This window comes from Salmo salar, chromosome ssa01 (assembly GCF_905237065.1).
Source record: "Salmo salar chromosome ssa01, Ssal_v3.1, whole genome shotgun sequence".
Taxonomy (NCBI): domain Eukaryota; kingdom Metazoa; phylum Chordata; class Actinopteri; order Salmoniformes; family Salmonidae; genus Salmo; species Salmo salar.
The window spans coordinates 167,765,793-167,786,275 of NC_059442.1; the positions used below are offsets into that span (position 1 = coordinate 167,765,793).

Here is a 20,483-nt window from a genome sequence, read left to right on the forward strand (position 1 = left end):
ACGCTCCCCATCCAACCTGACAGAGCTTGAGAGGATCTGCAGAGAAGAATGTGAGAAACTCCCCAAATACAGGTGTGCCAAGCTTGTAGTGTCATACCCAAGAAGACTTGAGGTTGTAAATCGCTGCCAAAGGTGCTTCAACAAAGTACTGAGTAAAGGGTCTGAATACTTATGTAAATGTGATATTTTAGTTTTTTGTTGTCATTATGGGGGTAGTGTGATGTCATTAGGGGGTATTGTGTGGAGAATGATGATGAAAAAAACAATTTAATCTATTTTTAGAATAAGTCTGTAAGGTAACTAAATGTGGAAAAAGTCCAGGGGTCTGAATACCTCCTGAATGCACTGTATGTGTGGGGGTGCCTGTACTGGATTGTTAATGGATATTAACATCTCATCTCTTGGACAAATGTACAATAACACACCAACTCCTGTCCTTACCAGCAGCAGACATGGCTAGTGTGTCCTGGGCGTGGTGCAGTCTGAGGGAGTTAGACAGGCAGGTGTCCAAGGCGGTCTCCGGGGCTGAGCAGGTCCAAAAGGTGGGCCTCTGGTGACGCAGCCTTTCTCCCTACCACCTGGAGAACCAGACATTGCAGAAAGACAGACATTACGTCAGCATTTACAGCAGTGAGACAACAGTGTTTATCATCACAGTGAAACAGACAGCCCTGGGTTCAAATAGTATTCGTTTTCTAATTTAACATTTAGCTTTTACTAGTTTACGCAACAATATAAAAACGTAACAACGTCAACGATTTTACTCGAGTTACTGTTTATATAAAAGGAAAATCAGTCAATTGAAATAAATTCATGAGGCCCTAATCTCTGGATTTCACATGACTGGGAATACAGATATACATGCATCAGAAACCAGTCAGTATCTGGTGTGACCACCATTTGCCTCATTCAGCACAACATCTCCTTCACATAGAGTTGATCAGGCTGTTGATTGTGGCCTGTGGAATGTTGTCCCACTCCTCTTCAATGGCTGTGTGAAGTTGCTGGATATTAGCAGGAACTGGAACATGCTGTCATACACATTGGTCCAGGGCATCCCAAACATGCTCAATGGGTGACATGGCCTGCATACTCACCAGACATGGAAGAACTGGGACATTTTCATCTTCCAGGAATTGTGTACAGATCCTTGCGACATGGGGCATTATCATGCTGAAACATGAGGTGATGGTGGTAGATGAATGATACAACAATGGGCCTCAGGATCTCGTCACGGTATCTCTGTGCATTCAAACTGCTAATCAATAAAACGCAATTGTGTTCGTTATCCGTAGCTTATACCTGCCCATAACCCCACCATGGGGAACGCTGTTCACAACGTAGACATCAGCAAATGACTCGCCCACACGACGCCGTCCACGCTGACTGCCATCTGCCCGGTACAGTTGAAACCGGGATTCATCCGTGAAGCGCACACTTCTCCAGCGTGCCAGTGGCCATCGAAGACGAGCATTTGCCCACTGAAGTCAGTTACGACGGCGAACTGCAGTCAGGTCAAGACCCTGGTGAGGACGATGAGCACGCAGATGAAATTCCCGAGACAGTTTTTGACAGTTGTTGCAGAAATTCTTTGGATGTTCAAACCAGGTCATTAGCGGTCCGGGTGTCTGGTGTCAGACTATCCCACAGGTGAAGAAGCTGGATGTGGAGGTTGTGGTTACACATGGTATGCGATTGTGAGGCTGGTTGGACTTAATGCCACATTCTCTAAAACGAGATTGGTAGAGAATAGAACATGAAATTCTCTGGCAACAGCTCTGGCGGACATTCCTGCAGTCATCATGCCAATCGAACGCTCCCTCAAAACTTGAGACATCTGTGGCATTGTGTTGTGGGACAAAACTGCACATTTTAGAGTGGCCCTTTATTGTCCCCAACACAAGGGGCACCTGTGTAATGATCATGGCTGTTTAAATCAACTTCTTGATATGCCACATCTGTCAGGTAGATGGATTATCTTGGCAAAGGAGAAATGCCCACTAACAGGGATGTAAACAAATGTGTTCACAATGAGAGAAATAAGCTTTTTGTGTGTACAGAACCTTTTCTGTAATTTTTTTTTCAGCTCATGAAACATAGGACCAACACTTTACATGTTGAGCTTATATTTTGTTGTTGTTCAGTGTAACACCATTTGAACACGGATTCTAAAGTAAGACTGGTTTATCAGCGATGGCCTGAGGGAAATGATTCACTGAAAACACAGACAAACCCATTGAATTAAAATGCACACACCTGAGCACTGTAGCAACATCACTTCCTGAGATCTGAGAGCGAAACCAAGTGAGGCCAGTTATTTACTAATTAGTGATCTTAATTCATTAAATCAAGTACAAGCGAAGAGCTTAAACCTGCAGACACTCAGCCCTCCGCGGGATGAATTTGACGCGTGCCGAAAAGCCTTCTCCCTCTAGAATGGACGATATGCATTTTAGCGATCAGTCACAAAGCGAGCGATGACAGGGGACACTGCTGGTTGGTCAGTCTGCTGTCTGTCCCGCCTCTCACTACCCGGGTTATTTTTGTAGAAGAGCATGATGCTTCTTAAAATCATCTCCTGTGAGTGAATTTACACAAATCCCATGTAATGTAACGAGTTGAAATACACTTCATTAATGTTGTGGCCCAGTCATTTATTTTCTTCATTTAGCAGTGTATTTCAGATGGAATCAGGGCAATAGAACGTAGAGCTCATTCAGTTAAAAACACCCATCGGACCTTCCACCGCTCCGTAGTCCCTGACCGGCTACTCCCCCCCACCTGACCGGCTACTCCCCCCCACCTGGCCGGCTACTCCCCCCCCCACACCTGACCGGCTACTCCCCCCACCTGGCCGGCTACTCCCCCCCACCCGACCGGCTACTCCCCCCCCACCCCCACCTGGCCGGCTACTCCCCCCCTACCTGGCCGGCTACTCCCCCCCCTACCTGGCCGGCTACTCCCCCCCTACCTGGCCGGCTACTCCCCCCCCTACCTGGCCGGCTACTCCCCCCCTACCTGGCCGGCTACTCCCCCCCTACCTGGCCGGCTACTCTTCCTACCTGGCCGGCTACTCCATGTACTTACGGAAAAAAACACTTAGGCAAAAAGACAGACATATACATTCCACTACTGTGAGGTGAACAAGGGACTGGCAGACACGCTGTCAAGATGAATTCATCAAGGTGTTGTGCTGTTGGACCACAGGGCTCTGGTCAGAACACTATATAGGGAATAGGGTTCCATTTGGGACACAGACATTTCCAAACTACACCAGCTGAAGGACAAGTGCGTATCCGTTAAAAATCAGCAGTGAACCGAATGATTGGGCCTCTACAAAATGTAATTCCAAAGTTGTGCACCTGTGTGATGACGAGGTGCTGGAAAAAGGCGTGGACGTCTCTCAGGTCATTGGACAGGACGACCTTCTCCACTCGTACAGTCAGAGGTTGTGTCTGATATGACTCGGTGTGTGACAACGACGGTCTTTGGTCTGTAAAGACAGAGACATAAAAACATAAAGTACAACAGATTTTAACATCTACCACAGTCACTCCACTAAAGGTCTAAGTGTTTGAATAACAGCCATGTTGTCCTATTTCCAGCTGGAAACACGTACGAGTTGATCAGACACGGCTAGGTTAAAACCTTTTGTCCAGTCAGCCAGGCAACACAGTTACAAAACACCTAAAATCAACAGGTACCCGTGGAGTGGCTTTACAGTGTTAAATTACCCTGGTATCAGTGAACTCCACACCTGTCCAGTCAGCACACATCACCGCCCTGGGGTGGTCAGAGAAGTCACACCATCTCCATGACAACAGCGTTGAAGTCTCCGTGACGCCGTTGTCCATCTCCATGACAACAGCGTTGAAGTCCAGGTTTTACCGTCCTCCTGACATGACAAGAGACGTGTGTGTGTGACATGACGGGACTATGGGAAATACCAACAGTAGTACTAGCTGAGAGATTCGGTGGCCCAATTCTCTACCCCTCTCCCGATGTGGGAACCCTACCGTGGATTTAAAACTTCATCAGCTTCATCCCAATTCAGCAGCGTTCTCCTGCAGTGTGTCCTTGTCTTGTGTATTACCCCCCCCCCCCCCCGTCAGGGATTTAACAAGGGTGGAAACCCACTCCTGTTACTGTTTACTTGCAACAATCCAAGATTTTAAATCCATGAAGGGGAGTTGCACACTGAGGGAGAGGGGTAGTGGAGAACCTGAGAAGGGTAAATTATTGGGGCAGGGCCATAAGTTTAGTGACCGGTATCTTAACCTCGTACCCTTTCTCCACTCCCTGCACATGGAGACTAAAAGACAAGCCGTTTACACGCTGGTTTACATTAACAGTCTGTAGCAGGGTTTGGGTCAATTCCAGTCAATTCAGGAAGTACACTGAAATTCTAATTCTGAATTTCCCTCATTGAAAAGCCTTGAAGAAGACTCGGGGATTGGAATTTAAGTGTACTTCCTGAATTGAAATAGAATTGTCCCAACTCTGGGCTGGAGGAGAAACACTACTTAATCACAAATACAACTGTGGTGACTGCAAAACTATTCCTAAAAATCTGAGTTACATGTGCAGAGAAAACCTATCATGAGGATAATATGTGAAAGAATCATAGCTACAAACAGACTAGCTTTCTGCTCATACTGCGGAGCATCAGGGCCAGAGAGAACTTTAATCCCCAGAAATACACAGCCTAGAGTCCTACAGCGTCGAACCAGAATGCCCTAGAGTCCTACAGCGTCGAACCAGAATGCCCTAGAGTCCTACAGCGTCGAACCAGAATGCCCTAGAGTCCTACAGCGTCGAACCAGAATGCCCTAGAGTCCTACAGCGTCGAACCAGAATGCCCTACAGGCCTACAGCGTCGAACCAGAATGCCCTACAGGCCTACAGCGTCGAACCAGAATGCCCTAGAGTCCTACAGCGTCGAACCAGAATGCCCTAGAGTCCTACAGCGTCGAACCAGAATGCCCTAGAGTCCTACAGCATCGAACCAGAATGCCCTAGAGTCCTACAGCGTCGAACCAGAATGCCCTACAGGCCTACAGCATGACAGGTCAGATGGAGTATGTGACCTTAAATGACCTTACAGCCAGGGCTCTGTTGTGTGTTTACATGCTGGGTGGCCTGACATTGTGTTCATACAGGACACACACACACACACACACACACGTCGTCTAAGGAACCGAGCCAATCAGTGTGTGTCTCTCGTCGTCTCAGGAACAGAGCCAATCAGTGTGTGTCTCTCGTCGTCTCAGGAACAGAGCCAATCAGTGTGTGTCTCTCGTCGTCTCAGGAACAGAGCCAAAAATGTTTTACTGTTTTTGGATATTGATTAGCGATTGTCAAGGACCCACAGAAATTCCAAAATTGAGTTTTTAGTTCAAATTATTTGTTTGCAATATGTGATCTTTAGGCTACGAGACCTTCATCAGCTGTTTATTAATTATGGGTTTGAATAGTGGGAGGAGACAATATATCTGGTGAGAAGCACAACATAAGGAACAAATTCTATTCTAGCTCTTAAAGGGCCAGTACCTTGGGAGTACAATTCAACTACAGCATTATTTATTCTGCAGTTATATTACTATTTATTCTGTTACAAATCAAAATGTACATGTTTATAGTATCTTCTGAATACAATTATTATGTCTCATATTTCAACAAAATCTACTTGCTTCCAAAACATAAGTAGGTATCTCTAGCTGTCCAATAATACATTGACTTTATTTGTATTCACTTAACGAGGCAAGTCAGTTAAGAACAAATTCATATTTACAATGACGGCCTACCAAAAGGCAAAAGGCCTCCTGCGGGGACGGGGGCTGGGATTAAAAATACAAAAATATAAATATAGGACAAAACACACACACACACACACAGAGAGAGAGAGAGAGACAACACAACACTACTTAAAGAGAGACCTAAGACAACAACATAGCAACACATGACAACACAGCATGGTAGCAACATGACAACAACATGGTAGCAGCACAAAACAGGGTACAAACATTATTGGGCACAGACAACAGCACAAAGGTCAAGAAGGTAGAGACAACAATACATCACACAAAGCAGCCACAACTGTCAGTAAGAGTGTCCATGATTGAGTCTTTGAATGAAGAGACGGAGATAAAACGGTCCAGTTTGAGTGTTTGTTGCAGCTCGTTCCAGTCGCTAGCTGCAGCGAACTGAAAAGACGAGCGACCCAGGGATGTGTGTGCTTTGGGGACCTTTAACAGAATGTGACTGGTAGAACGGGTGTTGTATGTGGAGGATGAGGGCTGCAGTAGATATCTCAGATAGGGGGGAGTGAACGGGTGTTGTATGTGGAGGATGAGGGCTGCAGTAGATATCTCAGATAGGGGGGAGTGAACGGGTGTTGTATGTGGAGGATGAGGGCTGCAGTAGATATCTCAGATAGGGGGGAGTGAACGGGTGTTGTATGTGGAGGATGAGGGTTGCAGTAGATATCTCAGATAGGGGGGAGTGAGGCCTAAGAGGGTTTTATAAATAAGCATCAACCAGTGGGTCTTGTGACGGGTTTACAGAGATGACCAGTTTACAGAGGAGTATAGAGTGACGTGATGTGTCCGATAAGGAGCATTGGAGGCAAATCCAAACCAAGCCATCTGATTGAATGGCTTGTCCTGCACTTTGTAAAAACTTTGTAAACATAGCAATGTGAATGCAAAGAGGACTGGCTAGGTAGCCTAGCAGCGGGGCGGCAGTTAGGGTAGCCTAGCAGCGGGGCGGCAGTTAGGGTAGCCTAGCAGCGGGGCCGGCAGTTAGGGTAGCCTAGCAGCGGGGCGGCAGTTAGGGTAGCCTAGCAGCGGGCCGGCAGTTAGGGTAGCCTAGCAGCGGGGCGGATTTGTAACATATCCCAACCCATGTCACAATTAGGATACAGCGTTGGAAATACAACACAGGCATGGATGATGTGCTTTACATTCATCCTGCTGAAGGCCAACAGTGATCTGTCTGATTGTACCATTGAGCTGGAATTAGAGGCTTGTGACTCACATCAAAACATGGAGGGTTTCCTGCATGGATCTCCAGCGCCACCCTGTGGAAGTCTGCGGTACTGCACTAGAGTTTGGAACTAGTTAATGGAATTTAAATGCCCGTTTCTGAATAAAAGTTGATGTAACGGAGCAATAATCGAAGAAAATCAGGTCACAAGTTAAAAAATAAAAATAAAAAAGGCAGTTCAAATTGAATTGATAAATTAGTGGTGCAGTGTCTGCCGTCAGACCGCATTGTAGGGAAAAAGGGCAGCCTGTCAGTAAGGCAATTTCAAGACAAAACAAATGAAATTGTTCTCGTCACATGCTTCGTAAAGAAAAAGGTATAGACCAACAGTGAAATGCTTACATACGGGCCCTTCCCAACAAGACACACAAAAAAATGTATGTAATAACATCTAATAATAAATACAGAATGAGTAACGATAACTTGGCTATATACACGGGGTACCAGTAGTGAGTCTTCTATATTTTCTATATTAATAAAGTTTGTGTAACTTGCTCGCTGCAAAAAGCTAGTTAGTCGGTCCACGCAAGCTGCAAATGTGAGTGAAAAAAATAATTAAATGGTGTTAGCACCTAATGCTAATCACATGCTAGCAAACATTTGCTCTAATACAGCCCGGTACCAGTGGAGAAGTGTATCAGCATCATTTGTGCAACAGCTTCATCAAAATCAGAAAAGAAAAACACAAAGAATATTAAGAAATCTTTCAATGTAACCATTTGAATCTAATTCAAGACCCATGGGGAAACACAGACTAACGTTTTGGTTCCTACACCAATCTCCTCCCTTACTTTTAAATTCATTGTCATGACAAAACTAAACCTCATTTCCTAGTGCCCACTGTATTCCAACCATAATTCACATTTTATCATTCTAGTGATATGATTACAACAGTTTACCCAAATGTTTTGATCTATAAATTACAAGTAAAATAAATAAAAAATTCAAAAAATATCACAATTCAATTCTTTTTTTTTTTACCCATATCGTACAGCCCTACCCACTAGCCTGGCATCGCAAGCACCATGCTCTACCAACTGAGCTATGAAGGGATTTCAACTTGAAGCAATGCCAGATGGACAACAACGGGAGTTTAAGTAGTCAGAGGGCGTCACCAAGGAAACAGCAGAGAGATAATTCCTTTTTTTGTTTGCACAACGTAACCGTTCCTTCAGTTCAATAACCATTCTACCCCGGGTGAAGGAAAACGGGATTGTGTACTCTGCCTAATGACCACTAAAAAACAAGCCATTGCCCCACCGCATTTGCCACCAACACATGACTGTCAAATTAAGAAATGACATGTTAAGATCTGGATGAAAATTTTTTTTTAAAAAAGATAAAAAAAAGTATAGGATTGTAGTGCCTTTCAAATACACTGAATACAAATATAAAACCGAACATGTAAAGTGTTCATGAGCTAAAATAAAAGATCCCAGAAATGTTCCATATGAACAAAATGCTTATTTCTATCAAATTTGGTGCACACATCTGTTTACATCCCTGTTAGTGAGCATTTATCCTTCACCAAGATTATCCATCCACCTGACATATCAAGAAGCTCATTAAACAGCATAAGCATTACACAGGTGCACCTTGTGCTGGGGACAATAAAACACCACTAAAATGTGCAGTTGTGTGACAACTAGGGTTCCAAAGAGTCAAAAACTTTCAGGTAGATTTCTGAGCTTAAATTCCTGAGCTTAAATTCATCAAAAATAGTTAGCTTATAACAATGAACCTTTTATTTTTGTGGGATACACATAAGGAAACTGTAGGCCTTGTGGCATATTTTGGTTAAACTATCCGCAATTCAATGGAATTGCAACCCTCTGCATGAACAGTGCATTCTTCCATCACATGTACAAATGATTCTCAAGACCTTGCACTCTAATGAGATGCTATTGAGCCCACACTACTACACTGTCTGAGCCAAGGACTACATGCTTTCTGGTAAGTTTTGATTACAATACTGGATGGGGTGAATATATTTTATATGACATACATGATTTTTTGTTAACTAGTAAATAGTAGCCTACAGCAAAGTGTGTTTAAATCATTTCTAACTTGTTAACAATTTCTGTTAGTTAGTTTTTGCTACCATGTGGGTTTTAGCTTGCTTGAGCCTGCTAACTGAGGAGTGTTAATTCACCTGTTTCAATTTAAAACATTCATCTTACAATGGAATTGTTTAATCTAACTGCTTAACTATTTATCTGTACATGGAATTGTATGTTTTTTAACTCATTTTTTTCTCATCTTTACAGGAAAATGCCACAATCTGATATGTGGAGACATTTCACAGCAGCTAATGTTTAAGGAAAAGCTGTGCATATTTGCAAATACTGTGCCAAATCATATGTGAAGAATGCAACAAAGATTCAGAATCATCTGGCCAAGTGCATAAAGTTCCCTCAGAGCTCACAACAAGCAACCTCTGACAAAAAGTCCCTGTACTTCTATTGGAGGTGAAAATGATGAATCAGACCCCTTATCGATAGCAACAGCTCATGGTCCTCCTGGAATCAGAAGTTTTTTTGACTCAATGGAGGAACGTAGTCAGAGAAATGCTGATGAATGTCTTGCTCGAGCTGTGTATGCAACTGGTTCACCTCTGATGCTCACAGGCAATGTGTATTGGAAGAGATTTCTGAATGTTCTTCACCCAGCATACACCCCTCCAACCAGACATGCTTTATCTACTCATTTCCTGGATGCAGAGTTCAACAGAGTTCAAGCGAAGGTCAAGCAAATCATAGAGAAAACAGACTGTATTGCAATCATCTCTGATGGGTGGTCGAATGTTCATGGGCGAGGAATAATTAACTACATCATCTCCACCCCTCAGCCAGTATTCTACAAGAGCACAGACACAAGGGACAACAGACACACCGGTCTCTACATTGCAGATGAGCTGAAGGCAGTCATCAATGACCTTGGACCACAGAAGGTATTTGCACTGGTGACAGACAATGCTGTGAACATGAAGGCTACTTGGTCTAAAGTGGAGGAGTCCTACCCTCACATCACACCCATTGGCTGTGCTGCTCATGCATTGAATCTGCTCCTCAAGGACATCATGGCACTGAAAACAATGGATACACTCTACAAGAGAGCCAAGGAAATGGTTAGGTATGTGAAGGGTCATCAAGTTATAGCAGCAATCTACCTCACCAAGCAAAGTGAGAAGAATAAGAGCACCACATTGAAGCTGCCCAGCAACACCCATTGGGATGGTGTTGTCATCATGTTTGACAGTCTCCTGGAGGGGAAGGAGTCTCTCCAAGAAATGGCCATATCACAGCCTGCCGATATGGACAGCCCCATCAAGAGGATCCTTCTGGATTATGTATTTTGGGAGAGAGTGGTAAGCAGCCTGGAACTCCTGAAACCTATAGCAGTAGCCATTGCACGGATTGAGGGAGACAATGCCATCCTGTCTGATGTTCAGACTGCTTGCAGATGTAAGAGAAGAAATCCTTACTGCCCTGTCCACTTCACTGTTTCTCCAAGCAGAGGAAACTGCAGTTCTGAAATAAGTCAAAAAGCGTGAAGACTTCTGCCTGAAGCCCATACACGCCGCAGCGTACATGTTGGACCCCAAGTATGCTGGTAAGAGCATCCTGTCTGGTGCAGAGATCAACAAGGCCTATGGTGTCATCACTACCGTGTCTCGCCACCTTGGCCTGGATGAGGGCACGGTTCATGGCAGTCTGGCGAAGTACACTTCCAAGCAAGGGCTTTGGGATGGAGATGCAATATGGCAGTCGTGCAAACATATCTCATCAGCCACCTGGTGGAAGGGACTTTGTGGATCTGAGGTTCTTTCCCCTGTTGCCTCCATCATCCTCCAAATCCCACCAACATCAGCCGCCTCAGAGCGCAACTGGTCCTTGTTTGGGAACACACACACCAAAGCATGCAACAGGCTGACCAATACAAGGGTTGAACAATTGGTGGCCATCTGGGTAAATTTGAGGCTTTTTGAGCCTGACAACGAGCCATCCTCAACAAGGTTGGAAAGTGACAGTGAAGATGAGGCCTCAGAGTCTGATGTTCAAGAGGTGGACATTGAGGAGGTCCAGGGAGAAGACATGGAAGCCTGAGAGGAAGACAACCAAAGCTTTAGTTTCTAGACTATCATTTAACAGATGTATGTTGAAAACATTTTTGGGAGATGCGATGGATCATTGGGGATCATTCAATATTCCCTTTTGGTTTTCAGTGAAATCATCCCATGTTTAGAGTCAACTCAGTTAATTAAAGTCCAATTCATAACTAAATTGTTTTTATTTCTATTGTAAAGACTTAATAATTTACAATTATGTCTATTTATGAGGTAAAGGGTTTATGTTTCTGTCTCCATATGATAAATATATCCAATGCAAAAGACATCTACATTTAAATGGTATTAATATTAATTGATGTGTTAAGCCTTGTATTCGTTAATTCCACATATATTCCCACGGAAAGTTTCTACCTCTGAATATTCCCCAAAAAGTGAAACCCTAGTGACAACACAGAAGTTGAGGCAGCGTGCAATTGGCATGTTGACTTCAGGAATGTCCACCAGAGCTGTTACCAGTTCATGTTCAACTCTACCATAATCCGCCTCCGACGTCACTTTAGAGAATTTGGCAGTACATCCAACCGGCCTGACAACCACAGACCACGTGTACGGCGTCATGTGGGCGAGTGGTTTGCTGATGTCCACGTCTTGAACCGAGTGCCCCACGGTGACGGTGGAGTTATGGTATAGGCCCCACGGTGGAGTTATGGTATGGGCCCCACGGTGACGGTGGAGTTATGGTATGGGCCCCACGGTGACGGTGGAGTTATGGTATAGGCCCCACGGTGGAGTTATGGTATGGGCCCCACGGTGACGGTGGAGTTATGGTATGGGCCCCACGGTGACGGTGGAGTTATGGTATAGGCCCCACGGTGGAGTTATGGTATGGGCCCCACGGTGACGGTGGAGTTATGGTATGGGCCCCACGGTGACGGTGGAGTTATGGTATAGGCCCCACGGTGGAGTTATGGTATGGGCCCCACGGTGGCGGTGGAGTTATGGTATGGGCCCCACGGTGGAGTTATGGTATGGGCCCCACGGTGACGGTGGAGTTATGGTATGGGCCCCACGGTGGAGTTATGGTATGGGCCCCACGGTGACGGTGGAGTTATGGTACAGGCCCCACGGTGGAGTTATGGTATGGGCCCCACGGTGACGGTGGAGTTATGGTATGGGCCCCACGGTGACGGTGGAGTTATGGTATGGGCCCCACGGTGGACTTATGGTATGGGCCCCACGGTGGAGTTATGGTATGGGCCCCACGGTGACGGTGGAGTTATGGTATGGGCCCCACGGTGGAGTTATGGTATGGGCCCCACGGTGACGGTGGAGTTATGGTATGGGCCCCACGGTGACGGTGGAGTTATGGTATAGGCCCCACGGTGGAGTTATGGTATGGGCCCCACGGTGGCGGTGGAGTTATGGTATGGGCCCCACGGTGGAGTTATGGTATGGGCCCCACGGTGACGGTGGAGTTATGGTATGGGCCCCACGGTGACGGTGGAGTTATGGTACAGGCCCCACGGTGGAGTTATGGTATGGGCCCCACGGTGACGGTGGAGTTATGGTATGGGCCCCACGGTGACGGTGGAGTTATGGTATAGGCCCCACGGTGGAGTTATGGTATGGGCCCCACGGTGGCGGTGGAGTTATGGTATGGGCCCCACGGTGGAGTTATGGTATGGGCCCCACGGTGACGGTGGAGTTATGGTATGGGCCCCACGGTGGAGTTATGGTATGGGCCCCACGGTGACGGTGGAGTTATGGTACAGGCCCCACGGTGGAGTTATGGTATGGGCCCCACGGTGACGGTGGAGTTATGGTATAGGCAGGCATAAGCTACGGATAACAAACCAAACAGCATTTTATCGATGGATATTTGAATGCACAGAGGTAACGTGTCGAGATCCTGAGGTCCATTTTTTTTTTTTTAAGTTATCTGTGACCAACAGATGCACATCTGTATTCGCAGTCATGTGAAATCCATAGATTAGGGCCTAATGAATTTATTTCAATTGACTTGATTTCCTCATATAAAAACCAATGAAATTGTTGCATGTTGCGTTTCTATTTTTGTTTAGTATAGTTTCAGGGTGAATGCGATGTTCACAGTCTCTATTTGTGAAACTAGGCGTGATGGTTGATGTGGAAAGCCTCGGTGTCTCAGCTTGGACAAGGCCTACAACGGTTCCTCACTATGTACATCAGTGTTAACACGAAGAGCGTCATCTGTCACGTTAATGGAATTTCTTTCACTTCTCAGTGACATTTCTGGCCCACACTCAGCACTGAACAATAGCCATCAGGACAACCACCCTTCTCTTCCCCCTTGTCCAAAGTGGAAGTTTCCACCAAGTATGTGACTGCCTCATTGTTCAAGATGCGTCCTCGTAGTTATACTGGTCAAAGTTCTGCTTTTATAAAAAAATAAATGAAATATAAATAACTTGACACTAGAGCCAAAGACGTGTGTGTTGTTCACAGTTCAAAAACCAGGAAGTTAAAAAAAGTTCTAACATGCTCTGTAATGTCCAAAGGATCTCAGAGAGCTGCTGACTATTTGCTGGAGGGAAAAAATAAAAAATAATTCACAACAAGCAAAATCTGAAAGTTGAAATGATTAGTAACCTGCACACGAGTAAATCATAATGAAAACGTTTACATCCACACTAATAATGTCGATATTTAACTGTTTTATGGCAATAGGCCGAGTGTCATTGTACCTAAACTGTATGTGTAAACATGTATACGCAGGGCCCAGCTGGAAGAGAGACCTTGGTCTCAGTCTGAGTTCCTTGTTTGAAATAAAGGTAGAATAATAATGGCATTAGTCATGTTAACACCTTAATCTGTTTCATTTTATTCGGGGTAGGTCATAATCTAAACATAGGCCAAAATAAAACACCGTTTCCTGTGTAATGTTTTAGGTGGTGAACACGGCGTTAATCAGAGTTAGTTCTCTTCCATGTAAACAGAATTATTTGGGGAAAATCGTTATTGTAAAAACATGTAAATATTTAAATCTAACTTTTTTTTTCCCTCTCTCCGATTATTCACAATAAAAGTATTATTGTTTGCGTGTAACCGTACTAACTGTTTTATCAAACATGATCAACAACCGGTATTAGAGTAGATTGACGGGGGCCACATGACCTGTTTTTGGTGTTGAAGGGTTCCTCTAGTACCCATGGCTCTCCCTTCACCTGGGTGTTGAGATTCATACTTCCACGTCTTTGGTAGACTACCACCGTGCTAAACATCAACGAATTGACGTGTTTAAAAAAAATAATAATAATATTTTAATCCAGTTTGTCCACGCATTATGTCACGTCTGGCTGGATGAGGCAAACTGGACTAGAAATTACATTACCATCGACGTCACAACTCACCCTCATGAAGAGCAACGTTGATTTCCAACACTTGACCATATCAACCCCGAGTCTAAGACTGTCTGGGTTGTCCTGTCTGGGTTGTCCAGAGTTAAAATAATCCGTGAAAGAAAGAAAACGAAACAACTTGTGGAAATGTGTAATCCATACGGAAAGACACGCAACGCATCGGCCCAACAACCACGTCGCATGACAGTTCTGGACATGTACACCATGTGGCTGAGATAGCTTCCACTAGTTACCTAACTAAACACCTAACTAGTATGATAACTACGTCTCTGCTCTCATTAGCCCTCTTTAAAATGTGCCATGTCCACGTCAAAACGATATATAAAAAAAATAATAATAAAACGTCCAGAAAATGCTAAAATGCGCACTGTTTAAAAAGATCGAGATATATTGACGGGACACGTTCAGCGCCGCTCCAACTGGGCGAAAAGCGTTTCACCGGGCAGCGGATCAGCTGCGGTCTTCCTTCTTCTTCGATGGGGTTTAACAGCAGTTGGCATCCAATGTTAATGGTGCATTACCGCCGCCAGCTGGACGGGGTATTGATTAAGAAAGTACAAAAATAAAAACCTTGTGGTGAAAACGACATCATACAACACGTCAACTGACGAAACCCACCACACTTCTTCAATCACAGTCCACTCCAAAACACATCCCTACACAGGCGCAGGGGCCTGTTATGCGGAACATTCGGGTGTGAAATCACGAAGACCCCCAAAAAAACGTTCAGTTGCATTTTATATTTATTATGGATCCCCATTAGCTGCTGCCTGGGGTGCAGCAAAATGAAGGCAGTTTATACATTTAAAAAAACAACAACATTACATTCACAGATTTCACAAGACACTATGTTGCCTCAGGCCCCTACTCCACCACTGCCACATAGCTACAGTACTAAATCCATGTGTCTGTGCCTATGTTTGTGTTGCTTCACAGTCCCCACTGTTCCATAAGGTGTATTTTTACCTGTTTTTTTTAAAAATCTAATTCTACTGCTTGCATCAGTTACCTGATGTTGAATAGATGTGGAATAGAGTTCCATGTTGTCATGGCTCTATGTAGTACTGTGTGCCTCCCATAGTCTGTTCTGGACTGAAGAGACCTCTTGTGGCATGTCTTGTCAGGTATGCATGGGTGTCTGAGCTGGTTTTATTTTTTTTAAAATGTTATTTCACCTTTATTTAACAGGGTAGGCTGGTTGAGAACAAGTTCTCATTTACAACTGCGACCTGGCCAAGATAAAGCAAAGCAGTGTGACACAGACAACAACACAGAGTTACACATGGAATAACATGGAATAAACAATAAACAAGCCAATAACACAATAAACAAGTCAATGACACAGTAGAAAAAAAGAAAGTCTATATACAGTGTGTGCAAAAGGCATGAGGAGGTAGGCAATAAATAGGCCATAGGAGCGAATAATTACAATTTAGCAGATTAACACTGGAGTGATAAATGAGCAGATGATGATGTGCAAGTAGAGATACTGCTGTGCAAAAGAGCAGAAAAGCACATAAAAACAATATGGGGATGAGGTAGGTAGATTGGGTGGGCTATTTACAGACGGATCGGTTAGCTGCTATGCACCAGTAGTTCAAACAGACAGCTCGGTGCATTCAACATGTCAATACCTCTCATAAATACAAGTAGTGATGAAGTCAATCTCTCCTCCACTTTGAACATGCATATTATTAATATTAGCTCTCTGTTGTGATTCCAATTTTCTTAAGACTTCTTCCCTGCTTGTGCTGTAGTTTATGATAGAACGTTCATGTAACATTTCACTGTCCCTCGGTTGATGAGAAACCTTTACTGGTCGTAGTGGCTCGACTACTACTACTACCACCATTGTGTCTTAGCCGCCAGTTGTTCCTTCCACTTCTCTCACCGTCTCCAGATAGGAGACACGCTGGACACTCCTTACCCGTGGCACCTCATTTTCCTGGACACTCCTTACCCTTGGCACCTCATTTCCCTGGACACTCCTTACCCTTGGCACCTCATTTTCCTGGACACTCCTTACCCTTGGCACCTCATTTTCCTGGACACTCCTTACCCGTTGCACCTCATTTTCCTGGACACTCCTTACCCTTGGCACCTCATTTTCCTGGACACTCCTTACCCTTGGCACCTCATTTTCCTGGACACTCCTTACCCTTGGCACCTCATTTTCCTGGACACTCCTTACCCGTGGCACCTCATTTTCCTGGACACTCCTTACCCTTGGCACCTCATTTTCCTGGACACTCCTTACCCTTGGCACCTCATTTTCCTGGACACTCCTTACCCTTGGCACCTCATTTTCCTGGACACTCCTTACCCTTGGCACCTCATTTTCCTGGACACTCCTTACCCTTGGCACCTCATTTTCCTGGACACTCCTTACCCTTGGCACCTCATTTTCCTGGACACTCCTTACCCGTGGCACCTCATTTTCCTGGACACTCCTTACCCTTGGCACCTCATTTTCCTGGACACTCCTTACCCTTGGCACCTCATTTTCCTGGACACTCCTTACCCTTGGCACCTCATTTTCCTGGACACTCCTTATCCTTGGCACCTCATTTTCCTGGACACTCCTTACCCGTGGCACCTCATTTTCCTGGACACTCCTTACCCTTGGCACCTAATTTTCCTGGACACTCCTTACCCGTGGCACCTCATTTTCCTGGACACTCCTTACCCTTGGCACCTCATTTTCCTGGACACTCCTTACCCGTGGCACCTCATTTTCCTGGACACTCCTTACCCTTGGCACCTCATTTTCCTGGACACTCCTTATCCTTGGCACCCGTGGCACCTCATTTTCCTGGACACTCCTTACCCTTGGCACCTCATTTTCCTGGACACTCCTTACCCTTGGCACCTCATTTTCCTGGACACTCCTTACCCTTGGCACCTCATTTTCCTGGACACTCCTTATCCTTGGCACCTCATTTTCCTGGACACTCCTTACCCGTGGCACCTCATTTTCCTGGACACTCCTTACCCTTGGCGCCTCATTTTCCTGGACACTCCTTACCCTTGGCGCCTCATTTTCCTGGACACTCCTTACCCGTGGCACCTCATTTTCCTGGACACTCCTTACCCTTGGCACCTCATTTTCCTGGACACTCCTTATCCTTGGCACCTCATTTTCCTGGACACTCCTTACCCGTGGCACCTCATTTTCCTGGACACTCCTTACCCTTGGCACCTCATTTTCCTGGACACTCCTTACCCGTGGCACCTCATTTTCCTGGACACTCCTTACCCTTGGCACCTCATTCTCCTTCACCTAACAGAACACTCCAGGAATTCGGGTGCATGTTCACCTCCACAGTTAAAGCATTTCACTTCATCTGGCATAGACACTCTTCCCCTTTGCACACACTTGACACATTAACAGGGTTTTCATTTATCCTAACTTGGATTAAAAAAATAATAATAATTAACCTTTATTTAACTACGCAAGTCACTTAAGAATTTCTTATTTACATGGACGGTCTACATGAGAAGGGAGAGACTAAATCATGTAACAGTAACATGGATTAAGTTAAAATTATTTTCTCCATCCACCATACAGGTCAACCGACCTATCTTCAGTAATATCATCTGCCTTTATTTCTTTCTTCTTTATTTAATCCATACGGGAAACATTCCACTCCGATATCTTTGTGTCTTAAAACACGCTTCTTCTGCTTTTTACTAGGCAACAAAGTTAAGAACAAATTCTTATTTACAATGACGGCCTACCCTGACCAAACCCTAACGACGCTGGGGACAATTGTGCGCCGCCCTATGGGACTCCCACTCACGGCCGGTTGTGATACAGCCAGGAATCGAACTAGGGTCTGTAGTGAAGCCTCTAGCATTGAGATGCAGTGCCTAAGACCGCTGCGCCACTCGAGATCCCGCAGACACACAACACACTATAAATAACACCACTTCTTGTGACTCATCGACTCCACACTTTCCTCCAAAACATTTCATATTTTCCTCGAGACGTTAAACGGATTCCCCAAGTAGCATTGATCCAAAACCCTCACTCGGACTTAAAACGAGTCTAGTGGTTTCCTTTTTCCGCCATAGTAGTCCACTAATTCTCACTTCAAACAAAACCTCCGTTTCCGCCATCTTCTCCGCACCGATACCCAACACATGAGGTACAGCCGACCACACCATTGGTCGAAAATATATAACGTCATTGGAGTGACAGGCATTTTGGCCAATGAGATCAGGGTATCTGCACAACAAAAGATTGTAACACAAGGAACTATTTTACATTGAGGGAATTCTATTAATCTGCACGGGCGCCCGGTAAGGCGTGTTTTTCACCGGGTGAAAATGTATTGCATTTGTTTTGTAACCGGGCTGCCTCCCGGGCGTGAGCCGAGTGCCCCGTTCAAACTCACAGCGAAGTTGGATCAAAACAAAATTGACGTAATTAAGCACGTGGAGTAATGAGTAGAATTTTGTGTTTTCACGTGGAAAAGTGATTTGCCTTCCCAATGAAAATCAATTTGAAAATTCAAACGTATATTTGATGGAAAAGAGATTTATGTTTTTGGACGAGGCACAATGGTGCCTTGTTCACAACATGACCGTGCGGCGGACATTAATCTTTGATTTGAGAAGGACAAGCTCATCCATTTTTGACCGTTCACCTCGCGGGCCATAGACCGGTGCCCCACGGCCCAGCATAATCGAATCCGCCCATGATGTCAGATATCCGCCAGGCGAAAAATTAGGAAATGCCACTTGCCCTAAAATCCCAATTTAATCAGTATAAATATCCCTTACAGTACAATTTAACTATAGGGACTGGGAGTAAAGGTAGTCCATGGTTTCCCAAACTCGGTTCTGGAGGCCCCAGGAGTTAGTTATTTAAATCAGCCGTGTAGTGCTAGGGCAAAAACAAAGGCCGACTACAAACGGTTGGAATGATGGTTGTATGTTGGCTAAAATAAAATACATTGAGGATAATTTAATGATTGTCTGTATTCTTAAAAACATACCGATACATTTGCCAAATAGCACATTCATTATAAGAGCATGACATTTACATAAAAAAAAAAATAATAATTTAATAACAGGACAACTTTACAATAAAACTGTTTATACAGTAATGTAGCTAATTCTGAGTTGTCTTTACGTAAGCTTTTATTTATGAATATAAAGCAGTTCATACCACTGATTTATTCCGTTTGATTATGAATTGGATTACACCTTTACCTTTTTAGTCACGTGTGTATCAATCAACAGGCTGGTTAGTGGAGTCGGATATATGTCATTTCACCCAAAACGTGTTGCGAGATGACATAAACACATTTTATTGTCGTTTTGTTTTAATGAAACCGCGGGCGTTTTGGGGAGTTTTATTCAAAACACATCTTGTCAAACCAGTTTGTCAAGTTTCAGGTAAGGTAGGTAGCCATTACGCAGGTAAAAGGAGTGAACAGAAACTAACGTTAGCCAACACTGTTGTTTGTGGCAAGGACAAAGCAAACATGGTACAGTAACCAGTAACCACAAACTAGAAGACCATACTGCTGAGAAATTATAGACCTACAAGGAATAGCCTACTGGTGAGTAGTTCTATTATCTGCCTCCAAATGTATTAATTTTCCAGGATTTTAGACAGAGTAGACCGTAGTAATGTTCACACGTTGTCCTTTCCTCCCCTCTGTCATAATGTCAGTCTATAATTGAATCAAGTCATATGTCGATTTCGTGCAAAAGATCCGACATTCTAACCTAACTCATCTAACGACTTGATTCAATCTGTGGCGTTTAATTTAATCGTTAAAGCGTGATTGAAACTTCAAAGCAATGTTCGCGGAAAATGCGTTCATGTTAAACACTGCATGTGTCGGCTCAATCGGGAATTAGCCTACCTTTACATTTCAAAAGCACTATAACGCTGAATTTAGACAAGGTTTGAATTTAGCCCTAATTACATCTATCTATCTATCTATCTATCTATCTAT

General features: G+C 44.5%; 2 protein-coding genes across 3 annotated transcripts in view; one reads left to right on the forward strand and one right to left on the reverse strand.

Moving 5' to 3' along the window:
- Positions 1-14,921, reverse strand: part of LOC106572095 (cyclin-I) — a 57,277-nt gene extending 42,356 nt beyond the window's left edge. Inside the window, exons 1-3 of one of the 2 annotated variants that reach the window (XM_014145951.2) lie at positions 14,503-14,921; positions 3,363-3,493; positions 442-578 (exon numbers count right to left, since the gene is read on the reverse strand). The gene's annotated coding sequence lies outside the window, so the exon portion shown is untranslated. Of the gene's footprint in view, positions 1-441; positions 579-3,362; positions 3,494-3,734; positions 3,945-14,502 lie in introns of those variants that run through there. The other variant, XM_014145943.2, reaches the window with a different exon arrangement.
- Positions 14,922-19,759: 4,838 nt separating this feature from the next.
- LOC106572087 (phospholipid-transporting ATPase IC) overlaps positions 19,760-20,483 on the forward strand; it is a 47,396-nt gene continuing 46,672 nt past the window's right edge. The window contains exon 1 of the mRNA XM_014145914.2: positions 19,760-20,081. The gene's annotated coding sequence lies outside the window, so the exon portion shown is untranslated. The remainder of the gene's footprint in view (positions 20,082-20,483) is intronic.